Source organism: Protopterus annectens, chromosome 5.part1 (assembly GCF_019279795.1).
Source record: "Protopterus annectens isolate FY-2018-M chromosome 5.part1, PAN1.0, whole genome shotgun sequence".
Lineage (NCBI taxonomy): Eukaryota > Metazoa > Chordata > Ceratodontiformes > Protopteridae > Protopterus > Protopterus annectens.
In genome coordinates this window covers 297,492,616-297,516,603 of record NC_056736.1, presented here as the reverse complement: position 1 = coordinate 297,516,603, position 23,988 = coordinate 297,492,616, and the positions used below count along the sequence as shown (strand labels likewise).

General features: G+C 40.1%; 1 protein-coding gene across 1 annotated transcript in view; it reads right to left on the bottom strand.

Moving 5' to 3' along the window:
- Window positions 1–23,988, bottom strand: part of LOC122803389 (2-oxoglutarate receptor 1-like) — a 714,924-nt gene that overhangs the window by 437,376 nt on the left and 253,560 nt on the right. The gene's annotated exons all lie outside the window — the stretch shown is intronic.

The window sequence follows — 23,988 nt, the reverse complement described above, 5'->3', positions numbered from 1 at the left end:
GATGACTTCTTATAGTCTTTATGATTCACATTATCACAGTCTATATGTACAAATATCTGTGGAATGCTGATGTGCATCAGGTCCACTGATAATCTGTAGTCATAAATGTTAGGACTCTTGACTGAAGATATAGTTTGTGAAACTATTTACATTCACATTGCATCTATTGGGATATCCACGCTCTTTGGCTTATGTGCATAACTTTACGTTAGCTGTTCATGGAGCTCTTCTACTCAGGTTTTCACTGTAATTGGATTTTGCCCAGTCAGATTTTACCAGTTAACAAACAAAAATACATAAATAAATTTCCAGTTGAAAGATATTAAGTTCAGTATTTTTATTAAGTCAAATTGATGGCTGCTAAAGGGTAGGGATGTATGGAATGCGTGCAATGCTAAGATAACTCTCCTCACCTCCAGGACATTTATGTGCAAATTGGCCTCCATGGAGGACCAGGTGCCTTGGACCATCTTTCTCTGGAAATGCCCCCCCCCACCCTAACAGGGAAGTGGCCATGGTCACCATGGCCATGGGCTGGGGGAGACAGAATGGTTGACACCAGAGATTTGATTGTGACTTCATCCACCATAGCATTTAGGTTCATAAGTTCATAGGTAAGGTGCTAGGCTATCTGCTTTAGGGCATTTATAAGCCTAGCCAGAGTGTGTCAGCTTTCGCCACCCCATTGATTAATTAACTGAGCCTCTGTCAAGAAGAGCCAATGAAGTGATCCCGGGGGTGTATTTTCTGTTACCCATCCACTTGTCAAGGTTTCTCTTGAAGAGTTTTAGTGAGGGGCTCTGCCTAATGTAGTTAAGAATTTTGTTCCAAAGCATGGGGAGACACTGCGACAGGAATCTATCCCTCCAGCATGTTCTATTTATTGTTGTGGCAAGGTTTAGCTCACTAGAGTGAATGGCTCGCAGTGACTTGGATTTCTTTAGGTGGAGCATGTCCATCAATACTGAATTGGACATGGCTTTGTAAGTCAGGCAGAGATCACCTCTGAGTAAGCAATATGCCACTGAGTACAGCCGGAGGTTTTCCAGTTGGGTTGCATAGGACATATGTTTGAGGCCAGTAATCCTCTTCGTGAGGTACTTTTGTGGTCTTTCCAGCTGTTAGAAGTGTCTTGTGAAGTACATCCCAAATGGGGCATTGTACTCTATGATGGGTCTAATGAGTGACGAGTAGAGGAGCACTATTACCTCTTTATTTCTAGATGTGAACCCTTTAGTAATTAGATGGGCTACATAGAAGGATTTCCTAACTACTTTGGCAATATGATTGTCAAAGGAGAGATTACTATCTACCTGGGTCCCCAGATCTCTTATTACCTCTTCTGTATTAAGGGGGCTGCCACCTATGTGGTAATTTATGGGTGTTTCATTTTTCCCAACTGGGATGACTATGCATTTTTTGGCATTTAGCTTGAGACCATGACTTTGACACCAGGTGTCTGTCTCAGTAAGGCCCTTTTGGAGAATGTCTGTGTCAGCCGGAGAGTCAGTTATGGCTCCCAGATTGCTTTCCTTGCAAAGGTTTGTAAGACATATCATGTGGTCGAGTGGGTGAGTTAACATCAACCTTGTGCAGAAAGGAGCCACTGTAGTATTCTCATGTGCAACCTCGCCAGTGGTAGTAGAGTTATGGCAGCCGCCATGGAGCCTAAGAGTTGCAGTACAAAGCATGCTGGTACATAGGTCTGTGGAAGGAGGGTTTAGATTTGGTGTCTTATTTTTGAAAGCCTGTGAGGAGGGAGGGAAGCTTGACAGGATGTTGTGTCAAAGACTGCTCCAATGAATTCCAGTGTTTTTGTTGGGGACATTTGAGATTTCTCCTTGTTGATTATAATCCCCAAGTGGAGAGCGATGCCTTGAGTGTAAGAGAGGCTGTGGATTAGAGGATTCCTAGTCAGGGTGGTAAGCAGCCAATCGTCTAGATACAGAAATACCTGGAATCCTTGTATTCAAAGATGAGCTACTACAACTGCCATACATTTGAAGAACACTCAGGGAGCTGTAGAGAGACCGAATGGCAGTGCCCTGAACTGGTAGTGATTGACTCCCAGCCAGAAGCAGAGAAACCTCCGGGAGAGGTGATCCATTTTTATGTGGTAATACACATCCTGGAGGTCTATAGAGCACATCCAGTTGTCCCTTCCTAGGAAGGGGAGAATGGACAATACCATGACCATCTGGAATGTTTGAGGTTTGATAATTTTGTTCAATAGGCTGAGATCCAGGATCGGTCTCCAGTCCCTTCTTTTTTGGCACTAAAAAGAACTTCGAGTAAAACCCGTATTCTCTCTGGTCTGGTGGGACTGGTTGGATGACTCTTTTTCTTTGCAGCTTTTCTATTTCTAAGGCTGCTACTTGCTTCTGATTGGGTGGCACATCAGGGATTCATTTGATAGGTCTGGGAGTTAAATTGAATGGTATCTGGTAGGCTCTGGGTATTATTCTCTGCACCCAAACATCAGTAGTAATAAGTTGCCAGGCTTGTAGATGCAGAGAAAAATGACCCTCGACTGCTCCCAGAGGAAAGCAATTGGTTCACTGCTCAGGAGCACTGGTAGGGTCGGCCGGAGAAGGAATCTCTAGTGCCCTGGTTATGTGGATGCCCTCTACCCCAAAAGGGGCATCTTCCATATGAGTTGCCCCCTCTGCCCGGGGGGATTGCTCACCACGAGTGTCATGAAAAGATCCTTGGGATTTTCTGAACCACATTTTTCCTCCCTTCTGGTTCCTGGAGTAGGATCTCTGGGGGGTGGAAAAGCGTATGCACACAGCAAACAAGGTCTTTCCATCTTTTTCACTTTGTGCTAGTGTGTCTCGTACTTTGGGACCAAAAAGTGCAAATTTGTTGACAGGTGCATTGACGAAGGAAGATTTAAAGGGGTCTGCAAAATCACACAACCGCATCCAAGCATGACGTCTCATGACAATGCCTGATGTGGCAGCATGAGCTGCCCCCTCAGTGGTGTGAGATATCAAATGCATTGAGGAGTTCAAGATAGATTCAAGGGTCGCTAGCTGCAAGGCGACAGTGTCATGCACCTCATCAGGCAGTACCCCCACCAAAGAGGAAGACATTTCAGAGATTAGGTCTCTTTGGAGGCAAGTGAAGTGTGCCAGATAGTTCAGCGACCAAATGGAAAAGGTTGCTGAAGCATAGGTCTGCTTCCCTAGCCTGTCCATGGCCCAAGACTCCCTGTTCAGAGGATAGACAGTGGAACTATCTTCTGCCAGTTCCCTCTTGGTGGCCGTGACCATGACCATGGAATCAACCATCAACTGCTTGGACCAGTGAGGTTGGTCTTCAGGTGTGGATAGGTTCTATGCTTTCCAGGGCCTTCCAGGCATGCTGTACAATCAGCTTAACAAGCTCATCTGCAGGTGGGGTCACCCAGGAAGTAGATGGCTGGGCATGGAAGGCCTGCAAGAACAACAATTCCTCAGAAGAAGAGTTAGAGGACTTCCAGTCATCCCGCTACTTGAGGATTTTAAGAATGTCTCTGAATGAGATGTCATCTGGATGAGATCAGGGGGACCCTTCTCCCTCACCACAATCAGCGTCTTCAGTGATAGATTCCTCAGAGGAATAAAGGTGCTTCCTCTTGCACCATTTCTTCCCAGGTGGCTCCCCAGTGGGATCTTCTGAGGAGGACTCTGGAGAAAGGGTTCCCTTCAAAGGGAGGCCTTACAGCTCCCATGCCTGGGATCCCAAAGTAGGGGGTTGGGACAGCTACATGTTGGGGGGGGTTCTGATGCCAGTGTCATTGATGCTGACTGTGAGCCTGCAAAGGCAAGAACCCTCTCCATCACCTGGAAAGCAGGCCTGCCCAAGGAGGGATGGGTGCCTGGATCTGAGAAGGACAACCTCAGTACCCGGGGTCACACCCCACCCTGAGGAGCCCACCTCCAGGCGAGGAGGTCCGAGAGGACTGGAAGCCATTGGAGCCATGAACATAGACAGCTCCACCAAAAAAATAGGCACCGGTCTAGGTACTAAGGTGCCAACAGTCCAAACACTGCTCCAAGAGTGCACTGGCTCCAACAGAGCCAATGCAGCAAGGGTGGTCAGTGCCGACAGGGAAAAATCCACAGTCAGAGCTGAGACAGAATGCACCAGGGTGGACATCAGTACCAAGATCTCTGGGGCCTGTTTAGAGGCCAGAGGAGGATAAAAAGGAAAATATACTGTGAAGGATTCTAAGCCAAAGGGAACAGAAGGTCTAGCTGGAGTGGGCAATACCCTAGCTGCCAGAAGCTGGTCCACAACCTGCACTACATCTAGAAGGCTCCTGGTGGATCTAAATGAGGCTGCTGAAGGAGAATCAGGTCTTTCAAGAAAGAGGCTAAAGCAATGCCCCAAAAAAGGGCCATGTGGTGAAGAGTATCTGGTTCTTGGGAGATATTCGACTTTAGCAGCCGAGGTCATAATCTGTGGAGCCGAAGTAGCTATCAGCACCATGGCCAGGGATGGTGCCAAAGCAGGTATAGTCATGGAAGCCAATGTCAGAACCAAGGATGGCACTGAAGCCGGTGGTGCCAAGGCTGGAACCAAAATAGGAGTCAACATCAGAGACGACACCAAGGGAGAAGGCATAGGGCCTGGTGCCGAAGAGGTCTGCCTTGAGGGTGATGGAGAAGCACGGAGCTGACTCAGTTCCATAACTGATGGAGATGTAGGGACTAAGTGACTCTGTTTTTCCTTGTTTTTTTGGTCTTTGGAGGCGATGAGACCTACGACCCAGATAAAGCCTCCAAAAAAGGCGTTTTGACTAAAACTTTCAAAATAAACTTATTTTTATGCTCTGCTAATGTGCAATTGCTAAAACTAGCACAAATGTCACAATCAGCTTTACTATGGTCCATGCCCAAACAGTAAATGCATCGGGTGTGGCCATCCGAGTTGGGCATCTTACACCCACACTTGTCACACTGTTTAAACCCCAACTTAACTTTGTCTGACATAGCACAGGAAACAAAGGGGTATCCTAAAGGAAATAACAATAAGAAGGAAAGAAAAGGGAGAAAATACCAATGATGGTATTTAAAAAATACCACAAGTGGTAAAGAAAGGCCTACCAAAGGTAGGAGAGAGGGACAGTACCAACAACGGTAGAGATTTAATTACCATAGGTAAAGGGTAGGAAATAGAAGTTGGTTATAGGCGATAGTAAGAAAAGGCTAAACTGACTAAAAAACAAAAAAGTTTGAAGTGAAACTACACCAAGAATCATAAATTTCCACTTAGCTTTCAGAGAGATGGCTAGGCACGTCTGATGAGGAATGCGGCAAATGAGATCTGGAGTAACTATGAGGGGGCATTATGGGTAGGTCTTAGCTGAGAGTTTTTGGCTGGTGCAAGCTTGGAAATGGCCATGTCAGTTCCGAGGATGGAACTGAAGTCCTAACAGTAAGGAATGAATAAAGATTTACAACATCAGTTTAATATATTTTGTTGTGTGCTTCTTTAGAATATGGAACGATAAATGCTCTAAAGTGTTTACATTTGGTGTTCCACATTTCAGATTTTGTTATAGACCTAGTTAGTATTAGACTAAATCTGGCAGTTAGTATTAGACTAAATCTGTCAGGTCTCTCTTCCCAGAATTCTCTAAAAGTATTGTCTATTAGTGTTGTGGGACAATCCCTCTTAATTAACATATCCTTCAATATATACAATTCTTCAAGAAATATTCTGTCATCTACAATGTGACAGTCTAACCTGCTGGCCTTTTACTGTATTATTTTTCTGCCACTTCAGTTTGTAAACATGTGCAGTTTAATAAATTTGACATCATGGGCTTTATATAGGTGGTAGATGCAAATGTATCTTCTCTTTCTGTAACATGTAATTTGACATCTGGATATTTACTAAAGTTTTTAGACATGTTACAAATACATTTTAAGTGGTTTGTTGTATGTCCTAAATAAAAAAAAACTAATGAAACTAGTTCATCATGTGTTCCCCTCCATAATATATATGAATCATCCAAATATCTAGTTTAACATTTCAGATACAGATTCAGATATTTAGAGTTTTAAGGATGCGTTTATCCTACCAAAACATAAAGAAAGATTTTCAAAAATAGAGGCACAAGTTGCAGCTATTATTATGCCTTTTACTTGATGAAAAAATTATGCTTCAAACAGGAAGTAATTATTTTTCAAACCCAAACCTATTAATGACTTATATTTTTGCTGTCTATTGTAGTTAATCAGTCAGACTGAGTCATACATTCATTTAACCACTCTAATCCAACATTGTGAAAAACAAATTAAAACAGGTCACTAATATCACATTTTGCAAATCACAGATTACATTCACTTCTCTATTTTTTTTCAAAAAAATTCCAAGAATCAATCAGCACATGAGAAACAGCCCCAAGATCCCCTTAAGTCTATGGTTAATGTATTTAACCAATGTCCCTATCTTAGATCCCTTGCAAGGACCAAGCTATAAGGGTTTTATATTTTTTCTTCCAGTGTCATTGCCCAAAAAGTTCTTGATAATACATCAAAATATTTTGCACATGCAACCATTAATTAATGCAGAAATGGCAAAATTAGCCAAAACAGTCAGCAATCTTGGGACGGTCTTCATGAACATAATCAGTAGGAAATCAGGTAAGACACTTCTGTCTCCACCTGGTCATTTATTGATTATATTCATATTTTATTCGAACAAGGGCTTGAAGTCCAGAGGTTACCCTTCCTTAGTTATTGTTGTCTTGTATATATCATTTCTTGATGGATTCTTTTGTAAAACCTCTCAGTTTGACTTCCATATCTGTGATATAATTAGTTAAACTTAAAGCTAGCCATACAAAGTATGTTAAAATGCTTTATCGCTAAACCCGCTCAGCTTGTAACCTGTAAGTCATTTAGATTTTTTTTTCTGTCTGACTCTTTTATTAGTAATTTTCTCACCATTTCATATACACATGGAATAGGCATATTGTATGATAGTTAGATTTGCTGTCTGAAATCTCCCTGCTGTTATAAAGATAATGCTTAGATATGATCAAAGTTTACAACTTAATTTTCCAATCAGTCAACCTTCAACATAGTTTGTCACAAGGCCTAATAACTGCTCCTCAACTATTCTTTATCTTCATAAATAAACTTCCTCTTTGCCTCATCTCCACATTCTGCTCTATGCATCTCAGTACCCAAGCTCCAAAAAGACCTGGAGTCAGACTTCATATTACAACTTATCTGGATCTCCACAAAAAAAAAACATGATCTTTGATACTGAAAGGAAACTTATAACTTTTTTTGCAAACCCATGACTCCAACACCACCAGTACAAAAACACTGTCTTTAAAATACTCCAGAATCTGATTCAACACCTCCCTTACCTTCTCCCCTCACCTCAAAAATAAAAAAAAAATCAATTCCCTTCTATTTTGTTAAATAAAATCTCACACTATCTTAGCAAATCCTTCATAATTAACAAGGACAAAGCCATTTTATTTCCCCAACTTGACTATGGCCTACCGCTCAAAGCATCATCATCATCAAAATAAAGTGCCACACACATCTAAACAATAGCAATAAAATCTACAGATTCATTACCCTATATACTAGAAATGAGCATTACTGCAAAACACTGACAAAGACAAATGGACTCCCTGTTCAACAAGGTGTTTACCTCCTTGGATCTTACTTATACCATTTCCTATGCAACCAGACCCCCACCCAGCTGCCAACTAATTAAAGAGCCTTCCTCTTACAATCTAAGAATCCACAACTACTCTGCTCCCACATTATATCCCCCAAACAATAGTCCACTGCATAGATCTCTTACTCTCTATACTAGGAACAAAACTCTGGGAAAGTATTCCCATGTAAATCAGACACCTTATCTTACCCTGAATTTAGAGCTAAAATGAAGGCCCACCTTTCTCAATGGCCAAATTTCTCTGCTTCTCATCCAGCCATATTATCTGACCCAAACATCTTTCTCTCTCTTTCTCTCTCTCTCTCCAGCTATAATCTGCCTGTCTCTCATATTTTTCATCCAGTTGGACCAATCTATCATTCCAACTCAGATCTAATTGCATAAATGTAAATTGTCTTGTTTTAGTGTGCATAATGTATTTTACAACTGTACTTCTTTCACTTTTATTCTGTAAGTAACTGTATTCCTGATGTATACAATTCCTTTATTCTCTAGCTGTGTCTCACTAAATATAATGCTTATCTTCTCTATATGTCCTGGGCTGAGGGTGAAATTGGACACTTTTTAAATAAATATAAAATAAATGCTTCCAATTCATAATGGTCAAGTACCCTACACCCTGTAGTGCCATAAAGAAGTGCTCAGATGCTTAGTTCTCTACTGAAAAGATATTCACAGAATATCCATATTTTTGAATCATATGTTTTGTCTGCTCATCCTAAAATTTGTGGTCTTCTGCAAAATCATTGAGGAATAAACTCACTAAATAATGGCATAAATTTGAGTTTCAGGCTTCATATCCTAAAATCTATTACTGTCCAGATGTCTTTATGCTAAGAGGTTGAGTGATATGTGAGTCTCAGGTGTTCATTTTAGGGATCACAACTGCAGTTGTATTCCTTGCATCAGATATTTTTTGGAAGCTCAGATAAGGAGCTTCTGAACTGGCCTCTGGGTCTTTCTTCAGGTGTATCCATGAGCATAGCTCCTCCCCAGAAATGTACTCTAATATGTGTGCATGCAAAAGGCTGATTCTGCCCATACACTTTCCTTTACTATTCCTGTTTTGCTTTGCCTGAATAAAGACCACAATGTCTCATCCTGCAGGCATTGCATTTATCTTTAGGAAAACCCTGGTAGATAAGGACAGAAATTTAAAGTTCACTTAGGTCAAAAGAAGACAGAAATTCTACTGCAAGTAGGACATTCATGACATAGGAATCTGTGTCTGGTGTCCAGATAAAAAAGAAAAATGATATAACCACAGATGTTGCATGCCTAGGAGACCATAGTCATAGAGTATAAGGTTCTAGAGACCACATCAGCCACGTAAAGGTCTGTGTCGGCTGGTCCTGGGTAGGATAATGCCCTTCCCAGTCTGATAAGAATATAAAGAAAAGTGCCCCTCTATCATGGTCTCTTCAAAGGCAGATGAGTTCTTATCCTAGCTTATTTCTGCCACTGCCATTATGCAGGCCACAGGCCTCCCAGGTGACCTCATTGATGTATAGTTGAGTGTAAGTTACATTATGGGGTTATTCTAGCCAATTTAGTTGGTAAAAGGCAGTGCAGTGGTGGGATCTATAGGGGGAGTTAGTAAATTTAACTATTTTATTATAGCAAGTTTCAAACTTAGCTAGATCAGTTTTGCTTATGTTAGTGAAGACAGGAGAAGCGTATAATAGGATGGAGAGAAGATGAGTTCTGGCTATTGCCTGTCTGGTGTTATTATTCAGGAAAGACCTGATTCTGTATAATGAACCTAGTTTAATATGTGTCTTCTTGATGGACTGTGAAAGGCATATGTTGAATTTCAAATTGTTGTCGATTAGAACACCTAATAATTTTGTTTGGGCTATGGCAGGAATTGTGGTGTTGTTGGATGAAGCTATTTGGAATGGGTCGGTGGATCCCATGTCTTGGTGGGGTGAAAGATCATCAGTTTAGTTTTGGATGGGTTCAGAATTAGCTATGAATCAGATAGCCATGATTCAATGGCTAGGAATGACTGTTGTGTAGTAGTGACAAGTTGTTTGAGACAGGGTTCAACACAGAGAAGAGTAGAGTCGGCTTCATATTGCACAATGGAGGCAAGGGGAGTTGAAGTATGGAGACAGTTGGTAAAAATAACAAAAAGTAGAGGACCTAGAATAGATCCTTGGGGCATTCCCATGTTGAGAGATAGTAGTGATGAGAGTTCTTGTTGCCATTTGACAGCTTGCTGTCGGCCAGATAAATAACTATGGAACCAAGCCAGAGAAGAATTGCTCAGATGTAGAATAGAAAGTTCATCAAGAATTTTCTGATGGGAAATAGTATCAGAAGCTTTGGCAAGATCCAAGAAGATGGAGGAAACTATTTTCCCATTATTTGTATAATGGTTTATGGTGTTAGTGAAAACTTAGGGCAGTAGTAGTACTGTGGTTTGGGCAGAAACCGTGCTGTGTGTTAGATAAGAGTTTATTAGCTAATAGGTAGTTTAAAAGCTGCATGTGGATATGCTGCATGTAATATTTTGGAAGTGGTTGATAAAATAGCAATGGGTCTGTAGTTTGAGAACTCAGGAGAGTTGCCCCCTTTGTGCAGAGGGATAACATAAGATATTTTCCAGTATAAGGGAATGTAGTGTTCCGAGACAGAGCAGTTGGGCAGAATACTGACAGGGCAGGCAAAAGCATCAGCTGCTATTTTTAGGAATTCTGAAGATAGGATATCTGCAGCAAGGGTAGAGGGTTTGAGTTTCAAGACTACTATACTCATCAGTACACTTGATGGAACTTTTAGATAAATTTCCAATTCCCAGAATGTCAGAAATAGTTCCTACTTTGCAGGACATAGGTCCCCTTTCAGGATCTCAGGTGTCACTGCCTACTCCACAACAACCTTTGCAATTAAGAAATGTGCAAAATAATGTGTTACCGTCTAACAGGCAGCTACTCTTCAGTCTCTGCATCAATCTATATCTTGACCGCCCTTACTCTGTTGGATAAGAAAGTAGTCCTTCCATTCACTGGAATCAGAGACTGAGCAATGGGGTCTGGCTCTTTTCTTTACAGGTCATCTCTCCTATGAGATACAATAGTGATGACTAGCAATTATCTCCATAGGCACTCGATAGAGGATTCCTACTTCAAAGACAAACTTAATGAGATAGCACTTGATATGGAAGACAAAGGAGGTCTTCACCTTGAAGAAAAGGCATCAGGAACCTGTAAGTATGGAGGAGCTCAAGCCATTGTTGGTTCTTACAGTCCTCTCATTTTTTAAGGATTTGTTTGAAAAAGCATGATTTTGAGCCATCTGTCCTCCAGAAGACAAATATACTTTATAGTATTCAATATGAATTTATATAATTTACAAAAATCCTGTATCAAACAGTAGTTTCACTGGAAGTAAATAAGAGGTCAAAGTTTGTTTCAGGAATAAATACAATTCCAGTAAAGGACAGCAGAATCCTGTGAGGTATGGCAGAAAAATGTATGTCTCTGCCATATTGCCATCTATACAGATTAATTGTCAAATATACATGATAAAGTATAGTGCTATGGTGGTGCTGCGGTAGCGTTGTCACCTCACAGTAAGACGTTGTCCTGTTCGATTCTCAGCTAAAGCGTCTTCTGTGTGGAGACATGCGTGAATGGGCGTACCTTCATTGAAGGTTGTGCGTCAGGCCTGGCAAGTCGGTTCGTAAAAATCTACTGCCAATCATTAGCGGACCGGAGTTCCACTGTGGCGACCCTTAACCGGGAAAAGCCGAAAGATGCAACAACAACATGATAAAGTATAGAGTTAAGGTCCTTAAGAAGATAGACAAAGTGATCCTGAATAGTCCCAGAAGGAAACCTGAAGAATAAGGTTACTAGACTTCTCCCCACTTTTAGGACTGGTACATCCATTAGCCATTTGCATCTTTGTGATAGTGCTAAGGTTACTAGACTTATTTAGAGAGCCTTTAGAGAGGCCAAGTATACTATAAAATGAAGTCATTATGCAGTGAATACCTGTAATAGGTTAGCTGCTTCTGGGACTATACTGAGGAGACATCTGTGGATCAGGCTCGAGCCATTGTTAGAAGACTTTAAGGCTCAGCTATTAGACACACACACTGTTGGACAAAATCATTTTCTTGGGATTGAATTCACTCATCATATTTAAACAGAGAGTGGAATCAGTAAAGATGTTTCATGTGTTATTTTCTAAATACTGCAAAAGCTATTCAAATACTTGTCTCATTTTAGAAAGCACACAAGGGTTAAGCAATAAAGATGAAAGAAAACCCTTGAAAGGAAGTGGGCATGGCATGGCTGTAGAGGTTGCAGAAAGCAGTAGATCAAGGGCAAGGGACTAAAGATAAAAGTCATGTTGTGTCAAGATAAAAGTCCTGTTATTCCCAAGAATAGACAGACGGGTAATACTATTATTTCTTCCCTCCTTCTTTCTCCATCTCCTTCATGGCAGAGTGTCTTCTTCATAGATTCCTGGATCTGGCAAACATCCAACTAATGGGCAAAAAAATACTCAGACATCGTAAGTAACAGATGGACCTCACACTAAAGACAGAAGCATTATTAACTAGCAGGGCTGTGTAGAAAGTCGAAAAAGATTAGTAGGACAAGTATTTTTTTTTTTTTTGTTTTTATTTCTTATGACAAAGAAAGATAGGCCACAAAAGATGGTTCTACATCAGTCCAGACTAAAAGGGTGACTGAATGTGAGGAAATTCATGACATTCATCCTGCAACCTTAGCAAAATTATTCTTATACATGGATCATGCTGCACCCTTAACACCCTTCTTATTATTACACATGGATCAGGCTGCGCAAATAGGGCCCTTCTTATTATTATACATGGCTTATGCTGCACCCTTAACACCCTTCTTCTTATTATACATGGATCATGCAATAACCTTAGCACTCTTCTTATTACTATACATGGATCAAGCTGCTATGTTAGCACCCTTCTTATTATACATGGATCATGCTGCACTCTTAGCACACCTCTTTTTATTATACATGAGTCATGCTGAACCCTCAGCAGCCTTCTTATTATTGTACATGGATCATGCTATACCCTTAGCAGCCTTCTTATTATTATACAAGGATCATGCTGCACCCTTATCACCCTTCTTATTACTATACATAGATCATGCTGCACCCTTAGCACCCTTATTATTATACATGAATCATGCAACAAACTTACCACCCTTATTATTATTATACATGGATCATGTTGCACCCTTAGCACCCTTCTTATTACTATACGTAGATCATGCTGCACCCTTAGCACACTTATTATTATCCATGGATAATACTGCACCCTTAGCACCCTTCTTATTACTATCCATGGATCATGCTGCACACATAGCACCCTTTTTCTTATTCTATATGGATCATGTTGCGGGGCAGCCATGGTGGTGCAGTGGTTAGCATTGTCGCCTCACAGCAAGAGGTTCTCTGGTTCGATCCTCAGCTGGGGTGCCTTCTGTGCGGAGTCTGCATGTCCTCCCAGTGGTTGCATAGGTTTTCTCTGGGTGCTCCTGTTTCCTCACACATCCCAAGACCTGCTGTAGGTGGATTGGGCACTCTAAATTAGCCCTAGGTGTGCATGCCTGTGCGTGCCTTCTGTGGAAGGTTGGGCGCCGGGCTGGCAGCTCGACACTGTAAAACTCCACTGCCAATCATGAGCAGACAGGTAATCCGCTGTGGTGACCCCTAACTGGGAAAAGCTGAAAGAAGAAGAAGATATGGATCATGCTGCAACATATCACCCTTCTTACTATTATACAGGGATCATGCTAAACCCTTAGCATCCTTCTTATTATGATACATGAATCATGTTCCACCCTAAGCAGCCTTGTTATTTTTATTATACATGGATCATGATACACCCTTAGCACCCTTCGTATTATTATACATGGATCATGCTGCACCCTTAGTAACCTTAATATTATCATAATACATGGATCATGGTGCACCCATAGCACCCTTCTTATTGTTATACATGGATCATGCTGCACCATTAGCAACCTTAGTATTATTATAATACATGGATCATGGTGCACCCGTAGCACCCTTCTTATTATTATACATGGATAATGATGCACCTTTAGTACCCTACTTCCTATTATACATGGATCATGCTGCACCCTTAACACCCTTCTTATTATTATACATGTATTATGCTACAACCATAGCACCCTTCTTATTATTATACATGGATCAGGCTACTCCTTAGCACCGTTCTTATTATTATACATGGATCATGCTGCACCCTTAGCACCCTTCTATTACTACAGATGGATCATACTGCACCCTTAGCACCTTTCTAATTACTATACATGGATCATGCTGCACAATTACCACCCTTCATCTTATTATACAGGGATCATGCTGCACCCTTAGCACCCTTATTATTATACATGGATCATGCTGGCCCCTTAGCATCCTTCTTATTACTATACTTGGATTATGCAGAACCCTTAGCACCCTTCTTCTTTTTATACATGGGTCATCCTGCACCCATAGCACCCTTCTTCTTATTGCTATACATGGATCATGCTGCACCCTTAGCACCCTTCTAATTACAATACATGGATCATGCTGCACAATTAGCACCCTTCTTATTACTATACATGGATCATGCTACACCCTTAGCACCCTACTTATTATTATGCAAGGATCTTACAACACCCTAAACACCCTTCTTATTATTATACATAGATCATGCTGCACCCATAGCACCCTTCTTATTATTATACATGGAGCATGCTACACCCGTAGCACCCTTCTTGATATTATACATGGATCGTGCTGCATTCTTAGCACCCTTATTATTATTAAACATGGATCAGGCTGCACCATTAGCACCCTTCTTATTAGTATACATGGATCATGCTATACACTTAGCTCCCTACTTATTACTATACATGGATCATGCTGCACTGTCAGCACCATTTTTATTATTATACATGGATCATGCTGCACCTTTAGCACCCTTCTAATTACAATACATAGATCATGCGGCAGCTTTATCATCCTGCTTCTTATTATACATGGATCATGCTGAACCCTTAGCTCCCTTCTTCTTATTATGCATAGATTATGCTGCATCCATACCAGCCTTCTTATTATTATACATGGATCATCCTATATCCTTATACATGGATCATCCTATATCCTTAGCACCTTTCTTATTATTATACATAGATCAAGTGCACATTTAGTGCTTATTATTATACATAGATTATGCTACACCATTAGTGCCCTTCTAATTACTCTTTATTTATTTATTTATTTGTTTATTTACATTTGTTGACATGGAGTGTCCGACTGGACGTAGATCCATTCTCAGTGGAGGCCCGGGGAGAAAAGCTCCACAGTTAAAATAAACAGACAGTAGTTACATTGGATTACATAGCGATTAACAATTTAACATAGCAATTACTTACAACATATTTACAGATGAAGAACATAGTACATCAGTAGACAACTAGAATCTTTATCTGTGAAGTACATAACAGACATTAACAAATGCTACAATAAGAAGTTCCTGCTGTATGATAAGTACTAAGCTTATGAGCATCTGAGCTTGCTATAATCAAGGTAGTTAGTGGAGTGGAAAGAAAGGTAGTGGTTGGATGAGGTGGGTGATATTAGAGTGGGAGTTGCAAGGGCATAGCCAGCATGTTTTTAGGTGCGCTTTTAGTAAAGTTTTGAAGTGGGTGCATGATGGTATGGAGGTAATTGTTGGTGGAAGGGAGTTCCATAATTTGGCTATGGTGCAAGAGACTAGTGCTTTACCAGAAGAGTTATTGGCTTTAGGGATCTGCAAGTGATTTTTGTTGCTGGATCTTAGTGGTCTGGTGGTGCGATAGGGTTGGAGTACATTCTGGAGGGATGGGACATTTAGAGGATGGTTTACTAGTTTGTGGGTGAGTGAGAGTTGATAACACTGAAGGAGGTGAGGGAGTTCAAGCCAGCCCAGTTCAGCAAGTGAGAGACAGTGGTGACTACGGTAGGATGACCCTGTGGCAAAGTTGGTGATTTTGTTGTAGCAGGTCTCTAGCTTGTTTAGATCGCATTGCCTTAGGTTGGTATATATTGAAGAGGCATAAAGTAGGGTGGAGATAAGGCGGGAATTTGCTACTGAAATCTTTGCTACTTTGGTGAGAAGTTGCTTATTTCTGTATAATGCTCCTAGTTTTTTGTGGACTTTTTTATGGTCATGGATATGTGAATGCCAAATTTTAGTTTATTGTCTATTTCCACTCCTAGCAATTTGGTGTGTTCAGTTGGGTATATAGTGGTGTTGTATTTTGCTGTGATGTTAAAGTGAGAGTTGTTTTGAGTATGTTTGGTGGGTTGGAAGATGAGTAGTTTAGTTTTGTTTGGGTCGAGTATTAATTGGGCATCGGATAACCATGTTTTAACAGAGGAAAAGGCTTCCTGTGTGACTTTTTGCAGTTTGGGTAGGGACTGGGCTGAGCAGATGATGGTTGAGTCATCTGCGTATTGTATGAGTGTGCCATATTTGGTGGCAGAGGCTAGATTATTGGTGTAAACAGAGAAGAGTAGAGGTCCAAGGATAGATCCTTGGGGAACCCCTGTGGAGACAGGTAGTTGGGGAGATATGTCATTCTGCCATACAACGAATTGTTGGCGGTCAGACAGGTAACTCTGAAACCAGTTGGTGACTGATTGAGAGAAGGATAGGTTATTGAGGACAGAGATAAGTTGTTTGTGTGGGACCATGTCAAATGCTTTAGATATACATGGATTATGCTGCTCCCTTACCACTCTTCTTATTATTATACATGGATCATGCTACACCCGTAGCACCCTTCTTGATATTATACATGGATCATGCTGCATTCTTAGCACCCTTCTTATTATTTATACATGGATCAGGCGGCACCCTTAGCACCCTTCTTATTAGTATACATGGATCATGCTATACCTTTAGCACCCTACTTATTACTATACATGGATCATGCTGCACTCTCAGCACCATTTTTATTATTATACATGGATCAAGCTGCACCCTTAGCACCATTAATATTGCTATACACGAATCATGCTATACGCTTAGCACTCTTCTTATTATTATACATGGATCATACTGCACCTTTAGCACCCTTCTTATTATTATACATGGATCATACTACACCTTTAGCACCCTTCTTATTATTATACATGGATCATACTGCACCTTTAGCACCATTCTTCTTATTATACATAGATCATTCTGCACCCTTAGCACTTTTCTTATTATTATAGATGGATCATGCTACACCCTTAGCACCCTTATTATCATTATACATGGATCATGATGCACCCTTAGCACCCTTCATATTATTATACATGGATCGTGCTACACCCTTAGTACCCTTTTTTTATTATACATGGATCATACTGCACCTTTAGCACCCTTCTTATTATTATACATGGATCATACTACACCTTTAGCACCCTTCTTATTATTATACATGGATCATACTGCACCTTTAGCACCATTCTTCTTATTATACATAGATCATTCTGCACCCTTAGCACTTTTCTTATTATTATAGATGGATCATGCTACACCCTTAGCACCCTTATTATCATTATACATGGATCATGATGCACCCTTAGCACCCTTCATATTATTATACATGGATCGTGCTACACCCTTAGTACCCTTTTTTTATTATACATGAATCATGCTGCACCATCAGCACCCTTCTTATTATCATACATGGATCATGCTGCACCCTTAGCACCCTTCTTTTTATTATACATTGATCATGCTGCACCATCAGCACCCTTCTTATTACAATACATGGATCATGCTGCACCCTTAGCACCCTTCTTCTTATTATTATACATAGATCATGCTACAATCTTAGCACCCTTCTTATTATTATACATGGATCATGCTGCACCCTTAGCACCCTTCTTGTTATACATGAATCAGGCTGTATCTTTGCCACCCTTCTTATTACTATACATGGATCATGCTGCACCCTAAGCAGCCTTCTTATTATTATACATGGATAATGCTGTGTCCTTAGCACTCATCTTATCAGTATACATGGGTCATGCTGTACCCTTAGCACCCTTCTTCTTATTATACATGGATCATGCTGCACCCTTAGCACCCTTCATATTATTATACATGCATCATACTGCACCCGTACCACCCTTCTTCATGTCAAACATGGATTATGCTGCACACTTAACACCCTTCTTATTATTATACATAGATTTTGCTAAACCCTTACCACCCTCTTATTATTACACATGGACCATGCTGCACACATAGCACACATCCTATTAATATACATAAATCATGCTGCACATGTAGAACCCTTATTATTATTATACATGGATCATGCTGCACCCATAGCACCCTTCAATTTACTATACATGGACCATGCTACACCCTTAGCATCCTTCTTATTATTATACATGGATCATGCTGCACACTTAGCACCCTTCTTATTATGATATGTGAATCATGCTGCACCCTAAACAGCCTTCTTCTTATTATACATGGATCATGCTGCACCCCTAGCATGCTTGTTATTTTTATTATGCAAGGATCATGATACACCCTTAGCACCCTTCTTCTTATTTTACATGGATCAAGCTTCGCCATTTGCACACTTAGTATTATTATAATACATGCATCATGGTGCACCCTTAGCACCCTTCATTATAGATGGGTATTGCTGCACCTTTAGCACACTTATTATTATTATAATACATGGATCATGCTGCACCTTTAGCACTCATCTTCTTATTATACAAGGATCATGCTGCACCCTTAGCACCCTTGTTATTATTATACATGGATCATGCTACTCCTTAGCACCTTTCTTATTTTTATACATGGATTATGCTGCACCCTTAGCACCCTTCTTATTACTATACATGGATCATGCTGCACCCTTAGCAGCCTTCGAATTTCTATACATGGCTCATGCTGTACCCTTAGCACCCTTCTTCATATTATACATGGATCATGCTATACCCTTGTCACCCTTCTTATTAAACAGTGATCATGCTACACCCTTAGCACCCTTATTATTATTATACATGGATCATGCAACACCCTTAGCACCCTTCTTATTATTATACATGGATCATGCTGCACCTTTTGCACCCTTCTTCTTATTATACATGGATCATGCTGAACCCTTAGCACCCTTTTTCTTATTATACATGGATCATGTTGCACTCTTAGCAGCCATCTTCTTATAATCCTACACCCTTAGCATCCTTTTTCTTATTATAAAGTGATCATGCTGCACACTTTGCGATTCTTATTATCAAACATGGATCATGCTACACCCTTAGCACCTTTCTTATTACTAAACATTGATAATGCTGCACCCTTAGCACCCTTCTATTACTATAGATGAAAAATACTGCAACCTTAGCACCCTTCTAATTACTATGCAAGGATCATGCTGCACCCTTACCACCCTTCTTCTTATTGTACAGGGATCATGCTGGACCCTTAACACCCTTCTTATTACTGTAATTGGATCATTCTGCACCATTAGCGCCCTTCTTATTACTACACATGGAACATGCTGCAAACTTAGCACCCTTATTATTATACATGGATCATGTTATACAATTAGCACCCTTCTAATTATTATACATGGAACATGCTGAACGCTTAGCACCCTTCTTATTATTATACATGGATGATGCTGAATTGTTAGCCCCCTTCTTATTATTACACATGGATCATGTCTCACTCTTAGCACCCTTCTTATTATACATGGATCATGCTACAATCTTAGCACCCTTCTTGTTATTATACATGGATCATGCTGCACCCTTAGCACCCTTCTTATTATACATGGATCAGGCTGGATCCTTGCCACCTTTCTTATTACTATACATGGATCATGCTGCACCCTAAGCAGCCTTCTTATTATTATACATGGATAATGCTGTGCCATTAGTACTCATCTTATCAGTATACATAGGTCATGCTGTACTCTTAGCACCCTTCTTCTTATTATTCATGGATTATGATGCACACTTAGCACCCTTCTTATTATTATACATAGATCTTGCTAAACCCTTACCACCTTCTTATTATTATACATGGATCATGCTACACACTTAGCATGCCTCATCTTACTACACATGGACCATGCTGCACCCATACCACACGTCCTATTAATATACATAAATCATGCTGCACACATAGCACCCTTCTTATTACTATAAATGGATCATGCTGCATGCATAGCACCTGCTACTCCTTTAGCACATTTCTTATTATTATGTATGGATCATGCTGCAACATTGCACCCTTCTTACTATTATACATGGGTCATGCTACACCCTTAGCACCCTTCTTATTATTATACATGGATCATGCTGCACACTTAACACTCTTCTTATTATGATACGTGAATCATGCTGCACCCTTAGCAACCTTCTTCTTATTGTACAGGGATCATGCTGGACCCTTAACACCCTTCTTATTACTGTAATTGGATCATTCTGCACCATTAGTGCCCTTCTTATTACTACACATGGAACATGCTGCAAACTTAGCACCCTTCTTATTATTATACATGGATCATGCTACACCCTTAGCACCCTTCTTATTATTATATATGGATCATGCTATACAATTAGCACTCTTCTAATTATTATACATGGAATATGTTGAACCCTTAGCACCCTACTTATTATTATACATGGATGATGCTGAATTATTAGCCCCCTTCTTATTATTACACATGAATCATGCCTCACTCTTAGCACCCTTCTTATTATACATGAATCATGCTACACCCTTAGCACCCTTCTTATTATTATACATGGATCATGCTACACCCTTAGCACCCTTATTATCATTATACATGGATCATGATGCACCCTTAGCACCCTTCTTATTATTATACATGGATCATGCTACAATCTTAGCACCCTTCTTATTATTATACGTGGATCATGCTACACCCTTAGCACCCTTCTTATTATTATACATGGATCATGCTACACCCTTAGCACCCTTATTATCATTATACATGAATCATGCTACACCCATAGCACCCTTCTTATTATTATACAAGGATCATGCTACACCCTTAGCACCCTTCTTATTATTATACATGGATCATGCTACAATCTTAGCACCCTTCTTATTATTATATGTGGATCATGCTGCACCCTTAGCACCCTTCTTATTATACATGGATCAGGCTGGATCCTTGCCACCCTTCTTATTACTATACATGAATCATGCTGCACCCTAAGCAGCCTTCTTATTATTATACATGGATAATGCTGTGCCCTTAGTACTCATCTTATCAGTATACATAGGTCATGCTGTACTCTTAGCACCCTTCTTATTATTATTCATGGATTATGATGCACACTTAGCACCCTTCTTATTATTATACATAGATCTTGCTAAACCCTTACCACCCTCTTATTATTATACATGGATCATGCTACACACTTAGCATGCCTCATCTTACTACACATGGACCATGCTGCACCCATACCACATGTCCTATTAATACACATAAATCATGCTGCACACATAGAACCTTCTTATTACTATAAATGGATCATGCTGCATGCATAGCACCTGCTACTCCTTTAGCACATTTCTTCTTATTATATATGGATCATGCTGCAACATTGCACCCTTCTTAATATTATACATGGGTCATGCTGCACACTTAACACTCTTCTTATTATGATACGTGAATCATGCTGCACCCTTAGCAACCTTCTTCTTATTGAACAGGGATCATGCTGGTCCCTTAACACCCTTCTTATTACTGTAATTGGATCATTCTGCACCATTAGCGCCCTTCTTATTACTACACATGGAACATGCTGCAAACTTAGCACCCTTCTTATTATTATACATGGATCATGCTACACCCTTAGCACCATTCTTATTATTATACATGGATCATGCTATACAATTAGCACCATTATAATTATTATACATGGAATATGCTGAACCCTTAGCACCCTTCTTATTATTATACATGGATGATGCTGAATTATTAGCCCCCTTCTTATTATTACACATGGATCATGTCTCACTCTTAGCACCCTTCTTATTATACATGAATCATGCTACAACCTTAGCACCCTTCTTATTATTATTATACATGGATCATGCTACACCCTTAGCACCCTTATTATCATTATACATGGATCATGATGCACCCTTAGCACCCTTCTTATTATTATACATGGATCATGCTACAATCTTAGCACCTTTCTTATTATTATACATGGATCATGCTGCACCCTTAGCACCCTTCTTATTATACATGGATCAGGCTGGATCCTTGCCACCCTTCTTATTACTATACATGGATCATGCTGCACCCTAAGCAGCCTTCTTATTATTATACATGGATAATGCTGTGCCCTTAGTACTCATCTTATCAGTATACATAGGTCATGCTGTACTCTTAGCACCCTTCTTCTTATTATTCATGGATTATGATGCACACTTAGCACCCTTCTTATTATTATACATAGATCTTGCTAAACCCTTACCACCCTCTTATTATTATACATGGATCATGCTACACACTTAGCATGCCTCATCTTACTACACATGGACCATGCTGCACCCATACCACATGTCCTATTAATATACATAAATCATGCTGCACACATAGCACCCTTCTTATTACTATAAATGGATCATGCTGCATGCATAGCATCTGCTACGCCTTTAGCACATTTCTTATTATTATATATGGATCATGCTGCAACATTGCACCCTTCTTGCTATTATACATGGGTCATGCTACACCCTTAGCACCCTTCTTATTATTATACCTGTATCATACTGCACACTTAGCACTCGTCTTATTATGAGACATGAATCATGCTGCACCCTTAGCAACCTTCTTCTTATTATACATGGATCATGCTGCACCCTTAGCACCCTTGTTATTTTTATTATACATAGATCATGATACACCCTTGGCACCATTCTTCTTAGTTTACATGGATCATGCTGCACCCTTAGCATCCTTATTATTATTATAATACATGCATTATGGTACACCCTTAGCACACTTCTTATCATTATACATGGATCTTGCTGCACCCTTAGCACCCTTATTAATATTATAATACATAGATCATGTTGCACCTTTAGCACCCTTCTTCTTATTATACATGGATCATGCTGCACCCTTAGCACCCTTATTATTATTATACATGGATCACGCAACACCTTAGCACCATTCTTCTTATTATACATGGATCATACTGCACCCTTAGCACCTTTCTTATTATATATGGCTCATGCTGCACCCTTGTCACCCTTCTTATTATACGTTGATCCTGCTACACCGTTAGTACCCTTAGTTTTACTATACATAGATCATGCTGCACTATTAGCACCCTTCTTATTATTATAAATGGATCATGCAACACCCTTAGCACCCTTCTTATTATTATACATGGATCATGTTGCACCTTTTGCACCCTTCTTATTATTATACATGGATCATGCTGAAACCTTAGCACCCTTCTTCTTATTATACATGCATCATGCCGCACACTTAGCAGCCTTCTTCTTAAAATCCTACACCCCCAGCACCCTTCTTCTTATTATACAGCGATCATGCTGCACACCTAGCAATTCTTATTATCATACATGGATCATGCTGCACCCTTAGCACCTTTCTTATTACTAAACATTGATAATGCTGCACCCTTAGCGCCCTTCTTATTACTATACATGGATCGTGCTGCACCCTTAGCAGCCTTCTAATTACTATACATGGCTCATGCTGCGCCCTTAGCACCCTTCTTCATATTATACATGGATCATGCTACACCCTTGTCACCCTTCTTATAATAAATTGATCCTACTACACCGTTAGCACCCTTATTTTTACTGTACATAGATCATGCTGCACCATTAGCACCCTATACATGGATCATGCTGCACCCTTACCACCCTTCTTATTATAATAAATGGATCATGCTGGACCCTTAGCATCCTTCTTATTACTGTACTTGGATAATGCAGAACTCTTAGCACCCTTCTTATTATTATACATGGATCATCCGGCAACAATAGCACCCTTCTTATTATTATACACGGATCATGCTGGACCCTTAGCAACATTCTCATTACTATACATGAATCATGCTGTACCATTAGCATCCTTCTTATTACTACACAAGGAACATGTTGCACACTTAGCACCCTATTATACATGGACCATGCTACACCCTTAGTACACTTCTTATCATACATGCATCTTGCTGCACCCTTAGCAC